At 33.1% G+C, this 20,437-nt stretch overlaps 1 protein-coding gene across 3 annotated transcripts in view; it reads right to left on the bottom strand.

Moving 5' to 3' along the window:
* Window positions 1–20,437, bottom strand: part of ATRNL1 (attractin like 1) — a 779,330-nt gene that overhangs the window by 485,912 nt on the left and 272,981 nt on the right. The gene's annotated exons all lie outside the window — the stretch shown is intronic.

The raw sequence follows: 20,437 nt of genomic DNA, 5'->3' as shown, positions 1-20,437 counted from the left end.
TTAGTGGTCCATTCAAGACTGGCAAAATATAAATCTTTGTCATCAAGCAACAAAAAGCAAAATAAAGATATGAAAGAAGTCCTATGCTTTAAAAACTGTATTTATTACTTCAGTTGTCATTACAAAAGTTCTAGAAACAGAATAGACATTCTGGAAAGTACACAAAAGTAAGAAAATAAACTAATAGTCACTCATAACCTTACAATTAGAGAAAAATACAGGCAATATTTTGGTGCATTTTATTCCAGTTAAAATTTTGTAGATAGAAAAATAGGCAGGCAGGCAGGCATTTTGGTACCCTACTTTCAAAAAACCAAAATTCCTTGAAAACATGAACTTTAATAGATAAATAATATTCTATCACATAGTATAATGCATTTATTCCTTTATTATTGTGGTAATTTTTACCATTAACAATTTTAAAATGCCTGTGTGATAAGCATCCTTCTACAGAAGTGATTCATTAACAATTGACAAAAAGAAACTGGGGATATACAACTTTTAATTTTGTTCATGTATAATGTTGAAACCAAGGTACAACATCTGAGTCTTTTTTTTTTTTTTTTTAGTTTTTTTTTTAATTTATTTCTGATAGTCACAGAGAGAGAGAGAGAGAGAGAGAGAGAGAGAGAGGCAGAGACACAGGCAGAGGGAAAAGCAGGTTCCATGCACCGGGAGCCCGACGTGGGATTCAATCCTGGGTCTCCAGGATCGCGCCCTGGGCCAAAGGCAGGCGCCAAACCGCTGCGCCACCCAGGGATCCCTGAGTCTTTTATATCATGAATAGCTTCATATTTTACGTAAGAGTGAAGAATTACTCATTAATCAAACTGCCACCTTTACAAAAACATTTCAGATTATTTTATTTTAAAGATTTATTTATTTATTCATGAGAGACACAGACTGAGAGAGAGAGGCAGAGACATAGGCAGAGGAAGAAGCAGGCTCTTCACAGGGAGCCTGATGTGGGACTCGATCCTGGATCCCAGGATCATGACCTGAGCCTAAGGCAGACACTCAACCACAGAGCCACCCAGGCGTCCCCATTTCAGATTATTTTAAACAGAGATAACTTCTATTCTTTGGATACACACCTTTCATGTTATGCCCTCAGTCATTAAACACTATTAAAATAAAAAGTAAAGATAGGAATACTATCACTGCAATTATTGTTAAAATTACCAAGGCATCATTCTTTATGTTGATTACTACATACTTTATAAGATCTACCTTATATATTTCTTGTATAATTTAGTATAAGGCAACATTTTGTCTTCCTCAGAACTTGTATGAGATAATGAGAATTATGCAATAGGTCATATTTCCAATTTCCATCTGACTGCCAGAAACTGCAGAGGCAAATTCAATAGTCCAGTGTGTTCTAGGCACTGGAGACACAATAAAAAAAAAATAAAAATAAAAAAATCTCTCCTCATGCAACTTCCATTCTACTGGAGAGACATGGGAAATTAATAAGTAACTTAAGTATATAGTATAACAGATGACAGTAAGAGTATGGAGACTAATAAACAGTGAAAAGGAGAGAAACTGTTGTCAGAGTAGAATGGTTGCCATTTTGAGAAGGAACACTTAAAGATCAAAGATAGTATGAATATAAGCAATAGAGTTTACTGAAGAAAATGCAATCCAGGCAGAAGAAACAAGCACAAAACTCTCAAAAAAGATAAGTCTTAACTATGAGTCTTGTAAAAAAAAAAAAAAAAAAAAAAAGGTATGGCAAGATATAGGCCACAGGGGATAGTGGCAAGGCTACTAAGAGTGGAGGTTACAAGAAGAGGTCAGACACTTGGAACGTACTGGTAGGTACAACATACAGATTAGCTCAATAACTGCATGTACCATTTGAAAGAAAAGTAGAGCTTTTTTGATCCCAGACTACACAAAATGTCAGCATTAACAAAGATGAGTAAGAAGACTAGGTTTTATTTTGGAGGAGCCAGAGGAAACATTAGGAGCCTAGTTTTGGAGATATGAAGGTTGAGTCACTTATTGAATTTCCAAGTGATATGTTGAATCGAGTTTAGAAGCTTGTTTAGTAGGTAACAATTTGCAAATTATCGACATTTTGGGTGAGATTTGAAACCCTGAAGCCAAGAAATTACCAGTTATAAATAGAGCAGAGGTGCAGGGGATAAGCCCTGAGGCATACCAATGTAAATAATCAGATCCTCAGGAGGCGGAGATAGCAACCTGTGAGACAGGAATAAAACCAGAATTTAGTGTCGGAGGAGTCAAGTAAATATGTTGTTTAACAAAGAGGAGTAACCACCCTGGTCACTTTCAGCTGGCAGGGGTTTAGAGGTAGGCTGGCAATATTGAGGAAAGGTAGTATCTATTCAAAGTGAGGGTAAAAATAAGACTGAGGAAAGGTAAGCACTTCAAAACTAGCTTCAAGAATTTGCATAATTCTATTTACTTTTTTCTAGCTTGAAACTAAGTACTAAAAAGTCGGGAGTAGACAGCTCTGGGAGGTCAGGACTAGTAACAAGGGACACCTGTAGCAGAGGCCGAAGCCTGAGAAGAGGCTGAAGCCTGCAAACATTCTTTTGCCTTTATGCACTCTAGGCCTGTGTCACAATCATACTCCATCACACTCGACCAGGCATTCAACTTTGATTTTATTATTCCCTCTTATTTATTAGAGTTGGAAGTACAAGACTAGCACAACGTATATTATATATATGCTATGATCAGTCCTAATGTCACTTGGGCTAAAAAAATAAGTCCGAATCCTGAAACAAAATTCGTAGGAGTATTATTCAATTCAAGTGAGTGATAAGAGTACCTGTCAGTGAATGTTAATTACTATAAGCTGAAGAAAGTTTATACTTTTAACAAAATGTTTTCTTTTCAAGCTTAGAATCAAAATTCCCCAGAAGCCAGCTGTGTAATTTTCCACTTAACCAGGAGATAGGGACGCCTGGGTGGCTCAGTGGTTGAGCATCTGCCCCTGGCTCAGGGCGTGATCCACAGTCTCAGGATCGAGTCCCACATCAGTCTCCCTGCCTGAAGCCTGCTTCTCTCTCTGCCTACGTCTCTGCCTTTCTTTCTCTGTGTCTTTCATAAATAAATAAATAAAATCTTTAAAAAATAAAATAATAAAATAAAATAAAATAAAATAAAATAAAATAAACCAGGAGATAATCTATTTCTCCTCACACCAGTTTTAAACATCATGTTGGTGTATTTTTAGGGGAATTGCAAATGAATAATTACCTGGCACTTAAAATATGTATCTCAAAGCTGAAATTTACTCTGAACTTCTTAGCTAAATAGAGTACAGCACATAAAATATTAAAATTTAAAGAATATAAATAATAGTGAAAGGGAATAGAAGGGAAGGGAGAAGAAATGGGTAGGAAATATCAGAAAGGGAGACAGAACATAAAGACTCCTAACTCTGGGAAACAAACTAGGGGTGGTGGAAGGGGAGGAGGGCGGGGGGTGGGGGTGAATGGGTGACGGGCACTGAGGGGGGCACTTGACGGGATGAGCACTGGGTGTTACTCTGTATGTTGGCAAACTGAACGCCAATAAAAATAAATTTATTATTAAAAAAAATAAAAAATAAATAATAAATAAATAAAATAAAATAAAATAAAATAAAATTTAAAGTATGTATCAAGTTTATGAAAATGTACATACTTTGAAAATTACTTTTTGTACTGCTTTAATGAACTACTTTATTATGCTATAGAAAGAAAGTCCTGTTTGACTACAATCAACTCAATTTATTGTGTTATTCATAATTAAGGAATAATGACAAAGTAGCAGGAGGAGTGTGATCAAGAGAGGTGAAAGAATTACTTTTATTTTTAATTCCAGTATAGTTAACATGCAGTGTTAAATTAGTAAATTAGTTTCAGATGTACAATAGAGTAATTCAACAGTTCTATACATTACTCAATGCTCACCAAGCTAAGTGTATTCTTAATCCCTTACACTTATTTCACCCCTCCCACCCCTCAACCCACCCCCCCACTGGTAACTATCAGTTTGTTTGCTCTGTATACTTGAGTCTGTTCTTTTCTTTGTCTCCTTTTTCTGGTTTGTCTCTTTTTATTTTTCCTTTCTTCATTTAAATCTTCACTCAAATCTCACGTATGAGTGAAATCATAATGGTATTTGTCTTTCTCTGGCTGACTTATTTTGCTTAGCATTATACTCTCTAGATCCATCCATGTTGCTGCAAATGACAAGATTTCATTCCTTTCTATCATTGAGTAATATGCCATTGTATATATATGCCACATCTTTATCCACTCATCTATCAATGGACACTTGGGCTGCCTCCATATTTTGGCTATTATAAATAATGCTACAATAAACAGGGATGCATATATTTTTTCAAATTAGTGTTTTCATATTCTCTTGGTAAATACCCAGAAGTGGAATTACTGGATCACACGGTATTTTGGTTTTTAAATTTTTGAGGTTCTTCCATACTGTTTTCCATAATGGCTGCACCAGTTTGTGTTCAAATCAACAACGCACAAGGGCTTCTTTTTATCCACATTCTCATCAACACTTGTTGTTTCTCGTGTTGTAGATTTTAGCCACTGTGACAGCTGTGAGGTGATATCTCATTGTGGTTTTGATTTGCATTTCCCTGATGATCAGTGATGCTGAGAATCTTTTTATGTGTCTGTGGTCATCTGTATGTCTTTCTTGTAGAAATGTCTATTCATGTCTTCTGCCCATGTTTTAATTGGATTATTTGTTTTTTAGTGTTGAGTTGTATAAATTCTTTTCATATTTTCATTTCATATTTTCATAAGTTCTTTTCATATTCATTGAGTTGTATAAGTTCTTTTCATATTCATGATACAAACCCTTTATCAGATATCTTTTCCCATTCATTAGGTTGTCTTTTAAAGAGAACTACTTATTAAATTGGGAGAAGTAGCATGTTTTCATACTGACTGGCATAAATACAAATTTAGTAAAAAGGGAAAAACTGATAAGACAGGAGAGAGAGAAATTAGATATACTAAGATAATGTCCTTGGGTAGATAAAAGGCAACGAGCTGAATGGTCCAGTGGTGCATTCCCTAGATTTGTGAGGTTTTAGTTTGTTTTTGCTTCTTGTATATCCCCATCTCAGTGCTAGAGCAGCTACAATCTAGAATCAACAAGTTCATACCAGAGACTATACAGTAGAGCCCTGTAAACCATGTTCATCCTGCACCAAAGGGAGCAGAGCTGAAGCCTGTACTGCTACAGGAAATACAGAAAAATGTTGAGTTTTACTAAAACTCAGTAACATACACAACTTTCAAATGATATTATATATACTGCAAAAAGATATACATACATGGAAGTACATGTACTACACTTTTCAGGGTATTTTAAATTTTCATAATATAGAAATTATAAACTGTATACTGCATGTTTATATTAACTGGCTAGAAACAATTATTTGAAAACTGTCAACAGAAAAATACCAAAGGGATATCTGTTACAATTTGAAGAAACCATAAACACTATATAAATCAATACTCTGATTTCACAGACTTAGCCCTGAAGTTTGGAAAAACTATAAGTGATACAGCCAACTCTTAAATATTTTGGCTAACCCCTAACATCAGAATCATGACAGGGATGTCCAGTCTCACCACTGTTATTCAACATAGTACTAGAAGAAAGAGAAATTAAGGAGTCAATCCCATTTACAATTGCACCCAAAAGCATAAGATACCAAGGAATAAACCTAATCAAAGAGGTAAAGGATCTATACACTAAAAACTACAGAACACTTCTGAAAAAAATTGAGGAAAACTGAAAAGGATAGAAAAATAATCCATGCTCATGGATTGGAAATACAAATCAAAACCACAATGAGATACCACCTCACACCAGTGAGAATGGTGAAAATTAACAAGACAGGAAGCAACAAATGTTGGAGAGGATGTGGAGAAAGGGGAACCCTCTTGCACTGTTGGTGGGATTGTGAACTGGTACAGCCACTCTGGAAAACTGTGTGGAAGTTCCTCAAAGACTTAAAAATAAAGTTACCCTATGACCCAGCAATTGCACTACTGGGGATTTACCCCAAAGATACAGATGCAGTGAAAAGTCGAGACACCTGCACCCCAATGTTTATAGCAGCAATGTCCACAATAGCCAAACTGTGGAAGGAGCCTTGGTGCCCATCGAAAGATGAATGGATAAAGAAGATATATATATGTGTGTATATACATATATATACATATATATGTATATACACACACACACACAATGGAATATTACTCAGCCATTAGAAACGACAAATACCCACCATTTGCTTCAATGTGGATGGAACTGGAGGGTATTATGCTGAGTGAAGTCAATCGAAGAAGGACAACCATTATATGGTTTTACTCATACAAGGAGTATAAAAAATAGTGAAGGAGATTATAGGGGAAAGAAGGGAAAATGAGTGGGAAAAATTAGAGGGTGACAAAACATGAGAGACTCCTAACTATGGAAAATGAACAAGGGGTAGGGGAAAGGGAATTAGGCAAGGGGATAGGGTGACTGGCTGACGGCCACTGAGGGGGGAACTTGACGGGATGAGCACTGGGTGTTATACTAGATATTGGCAAATCAAACTTCAATAAAAAATAAATAAATAAATAATTTAAGGGCAAAAAAATATTTTGGCTAACAATTAGCAATCTTTGATAATTCTAGGAAAATCAGAAGTTCACAATTAATTTCCCAATTGTATCTAAAAATGAAGTCTACAAATACAGGTACAACAGATGTAAGAAACAGCCACTCTTCTTTACAGCACTTTCACTGTTTGTATGAACTTCACAGACCTTAAGTTGAATATGAAGCTGTTCATAATTCTGGCTGCGAATTCTAATTGTATAGATTTTTAAAAAGCGAAAACAAAGAGAAAAAAATTGACATCTACTATTTTGTTAAGTTAGACTTTCATAGTGAGAAAAATATCTATTTGTGAACATAGAGTATATGTAATATTATATGTAGAAGTACATATAATAATATAACATGAGTAAATGGTCTAGTCATTTAAAATATCTGTTTGATATGTATCAAAGAAAAAAGAAAAATCTAAAAAACTCCACAAAATTAAAGATGAAAGATGAGATAATAACACTGAAGACTACATTAAAAAGCAGCTAAATAAATTGAAACTGTAAAAAAAAATACAGAAATAAGAAAGTAATAAAATAATGATAAAATTAAACATAAAAAGAGAATCAGAAATAAAATAATTAAAACAACATAAGACTAATGAGTGCTATGTAGGTCCAATCTAAAAAGCCTCCCAGAATAGAGACAAAAATAGAATAGAGACAAAAATCACTCAAGAGGAGTAACAGGCATAGAAATTTTCAATATATGCATGCTAATGTTATTAAAGCGGACATCACAACAAATAAAAAAAAGTACGTATTATATATACATATTATATACACTTATGTTAAATATATGATAGAAAAGATGTACTGAAGACTCAAACCTAAATATTGATATACCTTATATAAAAGATAAAAAATAATCCAGCATTATTCATAGTAGCCCAAAAGTAAAGCAATCCAAATGTCTATCAGTTGGTGAATGGTAAAAAAAAAAAAAAAAAAAAAATTAAAAAGGCAGTATGTACACATAATGGAATATTATTTCACCATAACCTGAATGAAGTACTGATACTTGATATAACATGAATGAGTCTTGAAACATAATAAATAAAAGAAGTCCGTCACAAAAGACCACATATTCCACAATACCATTTATATATATGTCAGAGTAGACAAATCCATAGAGACAGAAAGAGAATTGTTAGGGTTTGGGGGAAGGAGGAATGAGGAGTGACTGCTCATATGTATTGGGTTTCTCTTAGGAGTGCTGAAAATGTTCTAAAATTAGATTATGGTGATGGTCACACAATTTTCTAAATATACTAAGAGATACTAAATTGTACACTTTAAAAAGAGATTTGGAGTATATGAATTATATCTCAATAAAGCTGTTATTGAAGAAAATATTACTGACATCTAAGCACATCCCTGTATACAGGCATGTGCAAAAAAGCACACACATTCACACAGACAAATGAGTTATTTACAAAGGAGGATGAGGCACGATGACAAGTGTTCTTAAGTAACAATATATGTGAAAAGACAAGAAACTAGAGCAATATTTATGGAAAATGTATTTTCAGCAATGCTGTCTACACAGAAAAACAACACAGTGATAAATTTCAGGTAAGCAAATGTCCTAAAAGGACATGATCTATATACTCTCCTGAAAAAAAAAAAAAAATTCATCACATTCTACAACTAAGAGACAAATACAAATGAGGAAAGAGCACTATAAAAAAGTCTGGTAGTGAATATATGACAGATTCCAAGTTAGAATAAAAGAAGAAAACAAAGTTATCTTTTTATGTATAAAATCAGATTGTTTACTAAGAAATATAAAACAACTAAAATAATAAACAAGTTTAGTATGTAGCCAGATATAAAAATATAAATACTGAGGTACCTGGCTGGCTCAGTCCATGGCATATGAAACTCTTGAGAGCTCAGGGTTGTGAGTTCAAGTCCCTCGTTAGGTGTAGAAATTACTTAAAAATAAAATCTTAAAAAAAAAAAAAATATATATATATAGGCACCTAATTAGGCACCCAAGTCTTATTTTGGGGTTATTTTACTACACTGGTGATTATGCTTATCTCTACTCCCCCCCAAAAAAACCCACAATGCATTAATAACAACTATACAGTTAGCCCTAATAACCTGAGATCTCCAGACTCTTTTAAATACATACTTCCTGCTATAATAATGCTGTCCTAGGAGTATGGAGTGTTTGGAGTCCAGTAAGCTTTTTTAAAAGTTGAACACAAAATATTAATGCATAACTAAAGTATATGTAGAAATCGAGGTTAGGAATCATGTCAAGAGGGATAATAACAAAAAGACAATGAGGCAGGTGAAAAAGTAGTAAGTAGATAAAATATTAAATGGAGTACACAGGATTTCCATGAAAGGTAGAAACAAGGAAGGTGGAATATTGCTTCAGAATTAATTTTTTTGAAGTTATAGAAAAGCAATTATTTGCCAATGTCAAAGGGACCAAGGCAGATAATATTTCATCTAGATTCTGAAGTATCAACATCAGACAAGAAAAAACAGTCAACTCTTCCCTTAGGGAACAAATAGGTTTCAGAATACAGTGAGTTTTAGTTACAAGACAGTGGAATTCCATAATACTCTCTAGAGTATTATACTAAGCTAAATAAGTCAGTCACTGAAAGATAAATATCATATGATTTCACTCATATGTGGAATTTAAGAAACAAAACAAATGACCAAAGGGGGAAAAAGAGAGAGAGGCAAACCAAGAAACAGACTCTTAACTCTAGAGAACAGATAGTTACCAGAAGGAAGGTGGGCAGGGGAATGGGTGAAACAGGGGATGGGGATTAAGGAGTGCAGTTGTTGGGATGAGCACCAGGTGTAGTATGGAAGTACTGTACACGTGAAATTAATATTACACTGTGTTAACTAACTGGAATTTAAATAAATGCACTTTAAAAAAAAGATACTAGAGTTCCAAAAGAAGAAGAAAGGGGGCACGGGAGAAGGTGGAGGAAGAGGAGGACGAAGAGGAGGAGGAGGAAGATACTTGATTTAATTTCAAAAATAATTTTTCAAAAAGGAAAGAAAGAACAACACCCTGAACCAAATAAGCATACTTAGCTCTTCCTATATATTGGTTTCTAAATACCATTATCCAATTATAAGAAATCATGACTTCCTGGAACAATGGTTGATTCCAGGGCAAAGGCAGGAAAAGTACAAAATGAGTCTGAATTATCTTGTAGGACAAGAAAATACTCAGAAAATTATGGGATCATGCCAAAAGGAAGTAGGAGCTGACTGGAGGGTGTTCCTAATAGCCAAATCTAGAGCAGTTTCAGTTATTAAATAATGATAGTAATTTATTTAAGCCATAAATACATATCCACGAGGCAAATATGATATAAACAAATAACTGAATAAACAAATAAACAAGGGAAAAGGAACAGTTTGTTCTTGTAGTTAATAGATGCAGAAGAAATAATAAAATAGAAAAATCACCATTTGGCAAGTACGTATAACTCTTTCAGGTAAAGAATTATCAATGTATGTTAAAAATAATGGATGATAGTAAGATAATAAACAGGATATTTACATAATATCAAAGAATTTCTTCATAAAGTACTCATTAGATACAAAAAGGAACAGTAACATTAGAGTGAACAAAGTGGCACACACCACAGAGTAACAGCTGATCAAAAATAATAGCATCAATGATGGAAAAAAATGGTATCATATACTTCCAGATAGGATATACTGAAAAGACATCACTTCTGTGCTATCCTTACTAAAAATATACAACCTGAATTTAACAATTAAAAAAAAAATCAGACAAATCAAAAATAAGAGATATATTATAAATGTCTGTCCAACACTTTCCAAGGTCAGGGTCATAAAGAAATATTTGTAAATATATGTAAGTCGGTAATTATTTTACATTGAAAAATTTTAAAGAATTTTTTTTAAAAAGCTGTATATATGTCCTCAGGTTTCATCCATGACACATAATACAGGATTTCCATTCATCGGTCAAGGAACATTTAAGTGATTTTTACATGTTGGCTATTTTGAATATTGCTGCAATGAACATTAGAATGCTATTACGTCTTTGAGATCCTGTTTTTAATTCTTTTGGGTAAATACTCAGAGGTAAAACTGCTGGACTTACGTGAAATAAACCAGTTACAGAAGGATAAAAACTCCATGATTCTCCTTGTGTAAGGTCTTTAAAATAGTGAAATTTATAAAACAGAGAGTAGCATGGTGGTTGCCAGGGACCAGGGAGTAAGGCAGCAGAGAATGACCAACTAAGAGACATAAAGTGTCAATTATGCAAGATAAATAAGTTCTAGAGATTTGTGCTACAGCATTGTCCCCCTATAATTTTCAGTACTGTGCTGTACACTTAAAATATTTTTAAACAGATTTCATATTAAAAATAAAGTGAGATAAATTTTAATTTAATTTTTTAAAGTGACAATACAAAAAAATGAATTATCTTAAAACTATAATATACTGACAGTTATAAGAGAACAAAATAATGGCATACATAAAGATATTAAGGATAAATTAAAGAATAAATAATAATAATTAATAAATAATTTTGAGGACTATTTCCTTTGTGATGTGATGTTTGGAGAACATCACTTACTGCTGCTATAACAAATGACCACAAACTCAGTGGCTTTAAACAATATGAATTTATTCTCACAGATCTGGAAGTGTGAAGTCCAAATGAACTTTACAAAGTAAAGGGAGTAAAAGTAAAAGGAAAGTTCTAGGTGTGGTTATTTCTGGGGGCACTCAAAGAGAATTCATTCCTTTCCCTTTTCCAGCTTCTAAATATTGCTCATTGCTTGCTTCGTGGCCCCATCCTCTTTCTGACCTCTTGTTTCCATGATCACATCTTCCACTGTTGTAATCAAATCTCCTTGGCCCCCTTTCATAAGAACACTTGGGATTACACTGATCTCTAAGGACAATCTCCCCATTTCAAAATTGTCAATTTAATCATATCTGCAAATTCCATTTTACCATTTAAGGTAATATATTCACAAATTTTAGGGATTAGGATGTGTACATCTTTGGGGGAAGGAGGGCATTATTCAGCCTATCATAGTGTCAGTTCATAAAATAAATGACTGGGAAAATATCTAATAAGATTTTAGCAACAGTTTTCTCTAGGTAGAAGAATTATCAGCAATTTTAATTTTTTTGTCTATCTCTCTTCTAGAATGAACATGCATTACTTCCAGAATTGGGCCAAAAAAGATTTTTAAAAGGGGTGCACAAAGGACTATTGATCCTTGACCTTTAACATGTTTTTTTCAAATGATTTACACTATGCATTAAGTAATTAAATTTAGATTGTTATATACTTGTCCAAAAAAAATGGCATATCTCATTTCTAATTGACTTACTTCTTAGGTATAGGGCAAAAAAAATCACATAAAATAATCAGTCTCTCTTGTTAGTCTTCTATGACTAGAGTAAACCAAGGGGTGAGTTCCTACATGCAGCAGTAGATTTTTCTAGGTAGTTCAGTCAATACTGCACCAGCAATCATGGAACAACAACAACAACAACAACAAATGGCTACTATTTACTACAAAGAATTAGTAACAGGTTATATATAAAATTAAGTTCATGAGTAAAACACAGCATCATAAAAAGGAGGAAATATGCAAATAAAATATCAAGATAAAAGACTCTAACATGTACAAAATATTTAAAGAGGTCAGATACTATGCCAAAGTAATGATTAATTGGAAATGATGACTAAAAGTTTAAATACTACAGCAAAAGATCTTTTGAAACAGAACTTAAACCATAAAGAAAGAAAAAGTTATGTGAGGTGATGAAAAGCAAATGATTATTTGATGTAGTCTTTCAACAAAAGCTATGTAAAATTATGTATTTTCTAAGTAAATAATAACCAATGTTAAAAAACATCAGAGTATTTGTTGGAAATATCTACATATCTGAGATGCAAGAAGGCAAACATCAGGATCATATGAAATTGATCTTGATTTGCATATAATGTACGAATGATACTGTTCATATAAATTTCAGCTCATTTGGGAGCCAGAATAATAGTTATATAGATTTTGAATTGTTTCAGAAATTTTTAATTTGAATATTTTGAGAAAGGAACTGAGGCTTTACAATTTGCTTTTTCACCATTCATATTGTATTTCACTTTTTTTTTTTTTATTGGTGTTCAATTTACTAACATACAGAATAATACCCAGTGCCCGTCACCCATTCACTCCCACCCCCCGCCCTCCTCCCCCTCCACCACCCCTAGTTCGTTTCCCAGAGCTAGCAGTCTTTACGTTCTGTCTCCCTTTCTGATACTTCCCACACATTTCTTCTCCCTTCCCTTATCTTCCCTTTCACTATTATCTATATTCCCCAAATGAATGAGAACATACAATGTTTGTCCTTCTCCGACTGACTTACTTCACTCAGCATAATACCCTCCAGTTCCATCCACGTTGAAGCAAATGGTGGGTATTTGTCATTTCTAATAGCTGAGTAATATTCCATTGTATACATAAACCACATCTTCTTTATCCATTCATCTTTCGTTGGACACCGAGGCTCCTTCCACAGTTTGGCTATCGTGGCCATTGCTGCTAGAAACATCGGGGTGCAGGTGTCCCGGCGTTTCATTGCATTTGTATCTTTGGGGTAAATCCCCAACAGTGCAATTGCTGGGTCGTAGGGCAGGTATATTTTTAACTGTTTGAGGAACCTCCACACAGTTTTCCAGAGTGGCTGCACCAGTTCACATTCCCACCAACAGTACAAGAGGGTTCCCTTTTCTCCGCATCCTCTCCAACATTTGTTGTTTCCTGCCTTGTTAATTTTCCCCATTCTCACTGGTGTGAGGTGGTATCTCATTGTAGTTTTGATTTGTATTTCCCTGATGGCAAGTGATGCAGAGCATTTTCTCATATGCATGTTGGCCATGTCTATGTCTTCCTCTGTGAGATTTCTGTTCATGTCTTTTGCCCATTTCATGATTGGATTGTTTGTTTCTTTGGTGTTGAGTTTAATAAGTTCTTTATAGATCTTGGAAACTAGCCCTTTATCTGATATGTCATTTGCAAATATCTTCTCCCATTCTGTAGGTTGTCTTTGAGTTTTGTTGACTGTATCCTTTGCTGTGCAAAAGCTTCTTATCTTGATGAAGTCCCAAGAGTTCATTTTTGCTTTTGTTTCTTTTGCCTTCGTGGATGTATCTTGCAAGAAGTTACTATGGCCGAGTTCAAAAAGGGTGTTGCCTGTGTTCTTCTCTAGGATTTTGATGGAATCTTGTCTCACATTTAGATCTTTCATCCATTTTGAGTTTATCTTTGTGTATGGTGAAAGAGAGTGGTCTAGTTTCATTCTTCTGCATGTGGATGTCCAATTTTCCCAGCACCATTTATTGAAGAGACTGTCTTTCTTCCAATGGATAGTCTTTCCTCCTTTATCGAATATTAGTTGCCCATAAAGTTCAGGGTCCACTTCTGGATTCTCTATTCTGTTCCACTGATCTATGTGTCTGTTTTTGTGCCAGTACCACACTGTCTTGATGACCACAGCTTTGTATTTCACTTTTGAGCATTGTCCACAGTATTTAAGGAGATCTCAACTGTAATTTCCCATTCACCGATTGGGTTGGGTTATATTATGCAAGTTAACTAACCTCAGTGAGATTTGATGCCACAATCAGGATAAAACTGCCTATCCCATAGGATTACTATATGGGTTAAACATAATTGTGCCAGTGTGTATTTGGCTTGGAGAAGACTGTCATAAAATAAAGGCATTCAATAAATGTTATTTCACTTTTCTTATTTACTATATTGGCTCTCAATGAATTCTAAAAAATTTCAAAAGTCAGATTCCCATACGTGTATTTATATATAATTACGTATCTTTTCAGAAATATATGAGTTCATGATCATATATATTTGGTTCTATGTGGTTTCACTATAATCATCTTTGCCACAAGTATATTTATTGCATAAATAATTGGCCAAAAGGCAATTTTGCAATAATAAATAAAAAATAACTGGTGGCAGTTTGGTTTGACAGATTTTTTGGTTCCATCACCTGTTTGGTCTCATTTCTCCATTGATGCAGTGCTCCTATTCTTAGACTAAATAAATCTTAGCCCTCACAATGGTCCATTTCCTGCAGAACTTTAGAAAGTTTATTAATGGACACTTGACAACAAGGCAAGAACAAAGAACAGTGTAGGATGTTTTCACAACGCAATACAAGCCCAGTTATCAATATGCATACTAGTATTTGAAAACTGATATCCGTCTTAATGAAGGAAAAAATTTTCGCCAAAAAAAAAGTGATGCTAAAATGTGAAAACAAATCAACAAGCAAAAAAAACCGTATAATAGTATGAATAAAAGACTTTGAAAAAAAGTGCTTAGATATCACCAGCAAAATAAAATCAGTTATTTGTGCAGTATTGCCAACACACAATTTAAATGTATTCAAATATTTTTTATTTCACAATAAAGTTTTTAATTTTGTTAATTATTTTCATATTTCATTATGTCCTTTTTAATAAATGTCCCTTTTATTTTTTCTGATTTTATCTTTCATGGCAAAATTGACTTACAGCCAATTTAGTTATGTGGCGAAAATGCTTGCAGCAAAGCTGTTTAGGAAGAAAATACCAGACACATGTATTTAGTCATCTTGAGGGGTCAGAAAAGGATGCACCTAGACTTTGATAAAAATATCAAGGATCTAAATATATTTTAAACAATAGCATTTGTATAAATACATGTTTGCCAACTTAGACTTGGTTTAGTAAATGAGAGAATTTGTGTGAACATAAGTTCAAATATATTCACAGTCCTGAAGTTTCATATTTTACTCATAGCTCCAGAAATATGCTTCAGAAAATGATCATTTTTAAATGCTTTTTTCATGCTCTTTGCCCTTACCAAGCTGTCTGACACACTGAAAGCAGACGGATTATTTTAAAACTAAAATTTAACATTTTAGTCTCCTCTTAACACCCTTCAATGGCTCCCATTTTTCTCACAATATAGGCCCAAATCCTCTCATTCTATAAAGCAGTGCATGTTTTGGATTCTGCAAATCTTATGTACTTTATCTCTTTGCCTCTCTTCATCTGATTCTATGTGTTTATCAAATGCTATGTTTCTCCCAATCACAGACAAACTTTGTGCATGCCGCTTCACCATTCTCACATCCACACCACTCCACTATTAAGTCATCTGCACATCAAAGAACCATCATTCTCTTGCCTGACCCATTCCTGCTCCTTCACCATCATTCTCTTGCCTGACCTATTCCTGCTCCCTGTCCCAGAAATTAAATCAGGTTTTCTTATAATATATTCCTAAGGCATCTATAGTTCTCATTCTGAGTTGTTATGGCAATTATATATCTAGGTAATTATATAACAGGTATAATACCTATTTTCCCTACTAGTTAATAAGGATCAATGGAGCAGAACCCATTTTGTTCACTATAATATCCCCAGAGTCCAACAAAGTAGGTAGTCAATACATACATGTTCAATGAATAAATAACAGTGAGTCAATTCCAATAACTGACATTCTCTCCAAACTCTAACAGTGTAACTCTTCAGTAAGTAAATTAAGGAGAAAAAATATGTCACTCTTGTGAGTATTAAATGAAATAATTCATATTAAATTGGTTTCTACATAATAAATATTCAATATATACTAGTTTTTCTTTGCTTGCTGAACAGTATTATCCATGTACTATCCAAGTACTATCCACTTAATTATTAATTAAGAATTTCTATTGAGCTTGGAACATGTAGAATAATTCCAAAGTTAAAATTTGAAAGTTGAACATATGCTAGATATAATTTCAGAGAAAACACAGAAATTTTTATTATTCACACTCTGAAAATGACTGATTCCATGGCCTAGGATATATACATAAACTCATTGTTCTTACTTTTTTCATCAATGAATAAAAAAAGATTGATGATGATTACTTGTGTCTATACATCACTGATTCTAATTTAGGGGTCTTCATATAATGTGCCCTGGCTTCTTCAGAAGCCACCTTACTTTACTTCCTAGTATCTCCAAGTAGCTAAACTATGTCATTACTCTGCAATAATATATGAGAATCTACACAGATTTTACTTGAAACAAATGTTCTATAGACTGAAAAAAAAAAATCTTGAGATTCATTTTCACATAAATGAATGACTAATACCTAAAGTTGTTCAATCATGAACTCTACTTCTTAATGAAATAAATTTAAAATAAATATAGGGCAGCCTATAGGGAAAGGGAGGGGAAAAATAAAACAAGACAAAATCAGAGAGGGAGACAAATGATAAGAGACTCTTAGTTATAGGAAACAAACTGAGGGTTGCTGGAGGAAAGGGGGGTGGAGGGATGTGAACAACTTTTTTTTCTCACTGATATCTGACTCATTATTTAGTATCACTTATTAAATAAAACAGTTTTTGTCCAATCTGGAAAATAACCACCTGACTTTAAAATAATGTTAATACTAGTTAACATAGTTAACACATAGTTAACATAACTGGGTGATGGACATTAAGGATGGTACGTGATGTAATGAGAACTGGGTATTATATAATAAGAATGACGAGGGCAGCCCAGGTGGCTCAGCGGTTTAGTGCCGCCTTCAGGCCAGGACCTGATTGATCCTGGAGACCTGGGATCAAGTCCCACGTCAGGCTCCCTGCATGGAGCCTGCTTCTCCCTCTGCCTGTCTCTCTCTCTCTCTCTCTCTCTCTCTGTCTGTCTCTCATGAATAAATAAAATCTTTAAAAAAATTGACGAATCACTAACATCTATCTCTGAAAGCAATAATGCATATGTTAATTAATTGAATTCAAATTTTAAAAAAAATTTTAAGTGTATTACTTAAAATAAATTTTAAGGTAATTTATTCTAATGTATATACTTCAAAAGACAGGACCAAATAAAATTCTAATTGCAATTCCATAAAACTTATATATCAATTTGGGTTAAGTATGGTATTTTCATATGAAGACTTCTTATTTAAGAAAATGGTTTGAATTTTTAAATATTTAGACTTTCTTTTTATTTCCTTCAAAATTATGTTTCTATTTAATTCATTTAAAAACACTTGGGATAAATATATTACTAATTTTTGTTGCTATAATTTTATTACTCATAGTCAAGAGTATGGGCTATAGACTTAGGATGCTGGATTCAAACTGGCTTCGCCATTTCATAGCCATGTGATTTAACAAAAATTAAGCTCTCTCTGCCTCTGTTCCCTCAAACAAAAAAATGTTCATAATTAGTGTATACTTCTCATTTGATGATTAAATAAGCTAATAAGTATTAAAAGCTTAGACTAGCCTGGCACAGTAAATGCTCAATAAATGTTAACTAGTATTAACATTATTTTAAAGTCAGGTAGTTGTTTTCCAGATTGGACAAAAACTGTTTTATTTAATAAATGATACTAAATAATGAGTCAGATATCCCAGTGAGAAAAAAAAGTTGTTCACATTGAGAATATTATATATGTCGTAAACTTTTATGTAAAATCATTCTCAAGACATGATTTATTTAGAAAGGCATGCAATGCCTTCATTTGCCCATTCAGCATCTTTATACACATTAGGAACTATTAACCCTTGCTCAAGACAGATACAAGCCCTCACAAGTTCTGTGGCTTAGTAAGAAATATAAGTACAGGATATCAGTGCCCGTTCTCTCCTGCAAGTAGGCACCTCTGCAGAGGACACAGACTGTACACCACCACTGGGAAGCCCTGGCAGGAGGTTTTCAGACATTTTTATTTCTTCCTTAAACTTTATTTAATTTTGCAGTGAGACTGTATTATTTATATAACCAGAATAATTAACACTTTCATTATAAAATATTTTGCCAAAGAAAACTTTCATCTCTCTTCCATGTTAATTCAATAGCAATTTTTTATCAGCTATTTTTAACTTTTTCATAATTATGTTATATTGTCCTTCATTTTAAAATATGCCAAAATGTCATGTAATACTGAAATAAATATCTAAAAATACTGGTATATAAGCTTAGGGAAAATTAATAAAAGCACTGATGAATCAAAGAATAAAGTTTAATGCCAACCATGTGGTTAAATTATGTTTTTCTGGTAATCCTCAATCTATCATGTCTTTAAACTGTGAAACAGAAGAATTTAGATTCTCTGTGTTCATCAGGGTCACTTCGCACTTCCAGATGGACCAGCCAGATTCTGTTCAAATACCTATTTATGCTCAATGGTTAAAATCATAGAAAACACAAATAAAATACAGTATATTTAGCTTAAAATGGGAAAATTCTTTTATGCCTATTTTAGAATAAAACATAGAATAATTACACTAAGTATAAAGTTAATTTAAGTTTCAATTTCTTTGTTTTGTATGACATAGTATTTTAAGTAAATAGAGAATGATGTTCATAACATATCTATAATAACATTAGAAATATTATCTCATATACAAAAAATTCAAATCCTTAAATAATATGCTCATAAATAATTTTTCAGTCCAAAACATAAACATTAATAAACATTAAATATATCAATAATAACTAAAGAGCTTACAGTGGGATGAATGGATATTTTTTTTTACCAATATAAACTAATGTAGGATGTGATAAGTGGCAGAAGTGAACACTGAATATAAAAGTAATAATTAAATTCTTTACTTTTAAAAGACAGTGTACTATTATCATCACAAAATTGTATCCTGAACTCTAACAATAGAATAAATTCAAAATAAAACAGTAATTTTTAAAAATAAAAAGTAAAATAATCAAAATATGTTAGATTACTTAGAAATATACTAAAATATCAATAACTAGAAGTTTGGACATTACACATCCTTAAAGAATTAATGTAATAATAGCATAAAATAGATAATTGTAGACAGTGACTTCCTGTATTCTGAAATATATCATCTATATAACATTTTCATAGTCCAGTCTTTCATTTTATTTATGATTTTCTTTATTATAATTGTTATTGTAATTAAAATGAAAGCACTTATTTATTTATTTATTTTAATTTATTTATTCATGAGAGACACAGAGAGAGAGAGAGAGAGAGAGGCAGAGACACAGGCAGAGGGAGAAGCAAGCTCCATACAGGGAGCCTAATGTAGGACTGGATTCTGGGACTCAGGATCACGCCCTGAGCCAAAGGCAGACAGACGCTCAACCGCTGAGCCACCCAGGTGTACCAAAATGAAAGCATTTAAAAAGAAAAAAGAAACTACACTACTGTAACTACAATTTTCATATTTGCCAAGATAAATTGAGTAATTCAATATTACAAGGACCAATCAAATTAGATATCATTGCTAGGAACTTCCTTTTGTGTTCCATTAAGGAATGATCATTTCTATTACTTCAGTTTTGGATTTTAAACTGAACTTTAAAAAACTACTAAGCCTGTCTATAGGATACAACTGCTGGTATATTACTTTCAATTAAGTTAACACCACATTCCGTTCAATTGCTTTAAGCTACAGTGTGGGCCTGCATTTTAAATTTCACTCAAATCTTTAAAATCAGAATAGTTTTCATTAACACTATTACAAGAATTACTGACCTTTTCTTTTTTAAAACACCGTTTCTTTCAAATGTTATTAAGTTTTGAAGGTCTAATAACAAATGACAAGGCTGCCATCTAGTGCTTTAGGACTACTCCTTTAACATTTTTAAGAGAGTAAGAATCCTATATAATCTAGAGATGAGCTATCCAATATGGTAGCCACTATTCATATGTAGCTATTGAGTAACTGA

This window comes from Canis lupus, chromosome 28, assembly GCF_003254725.2.
Source record: "Canis lupus dingo isolate Sandy chromosome 28, ASM325472v2, whole genome shotgun sequence".
Taxonomy (NCBI): Eukaryota; Metazoa; Chordata; class Mammalia; order Carnivora; family Canidae; genus Canis; species Canis lupus.
The sequence above is the reverse complement of the archived record's forward strand: the minus strand, read 5'-3'. Positions and strand labels throughout refer to the sequence as shown.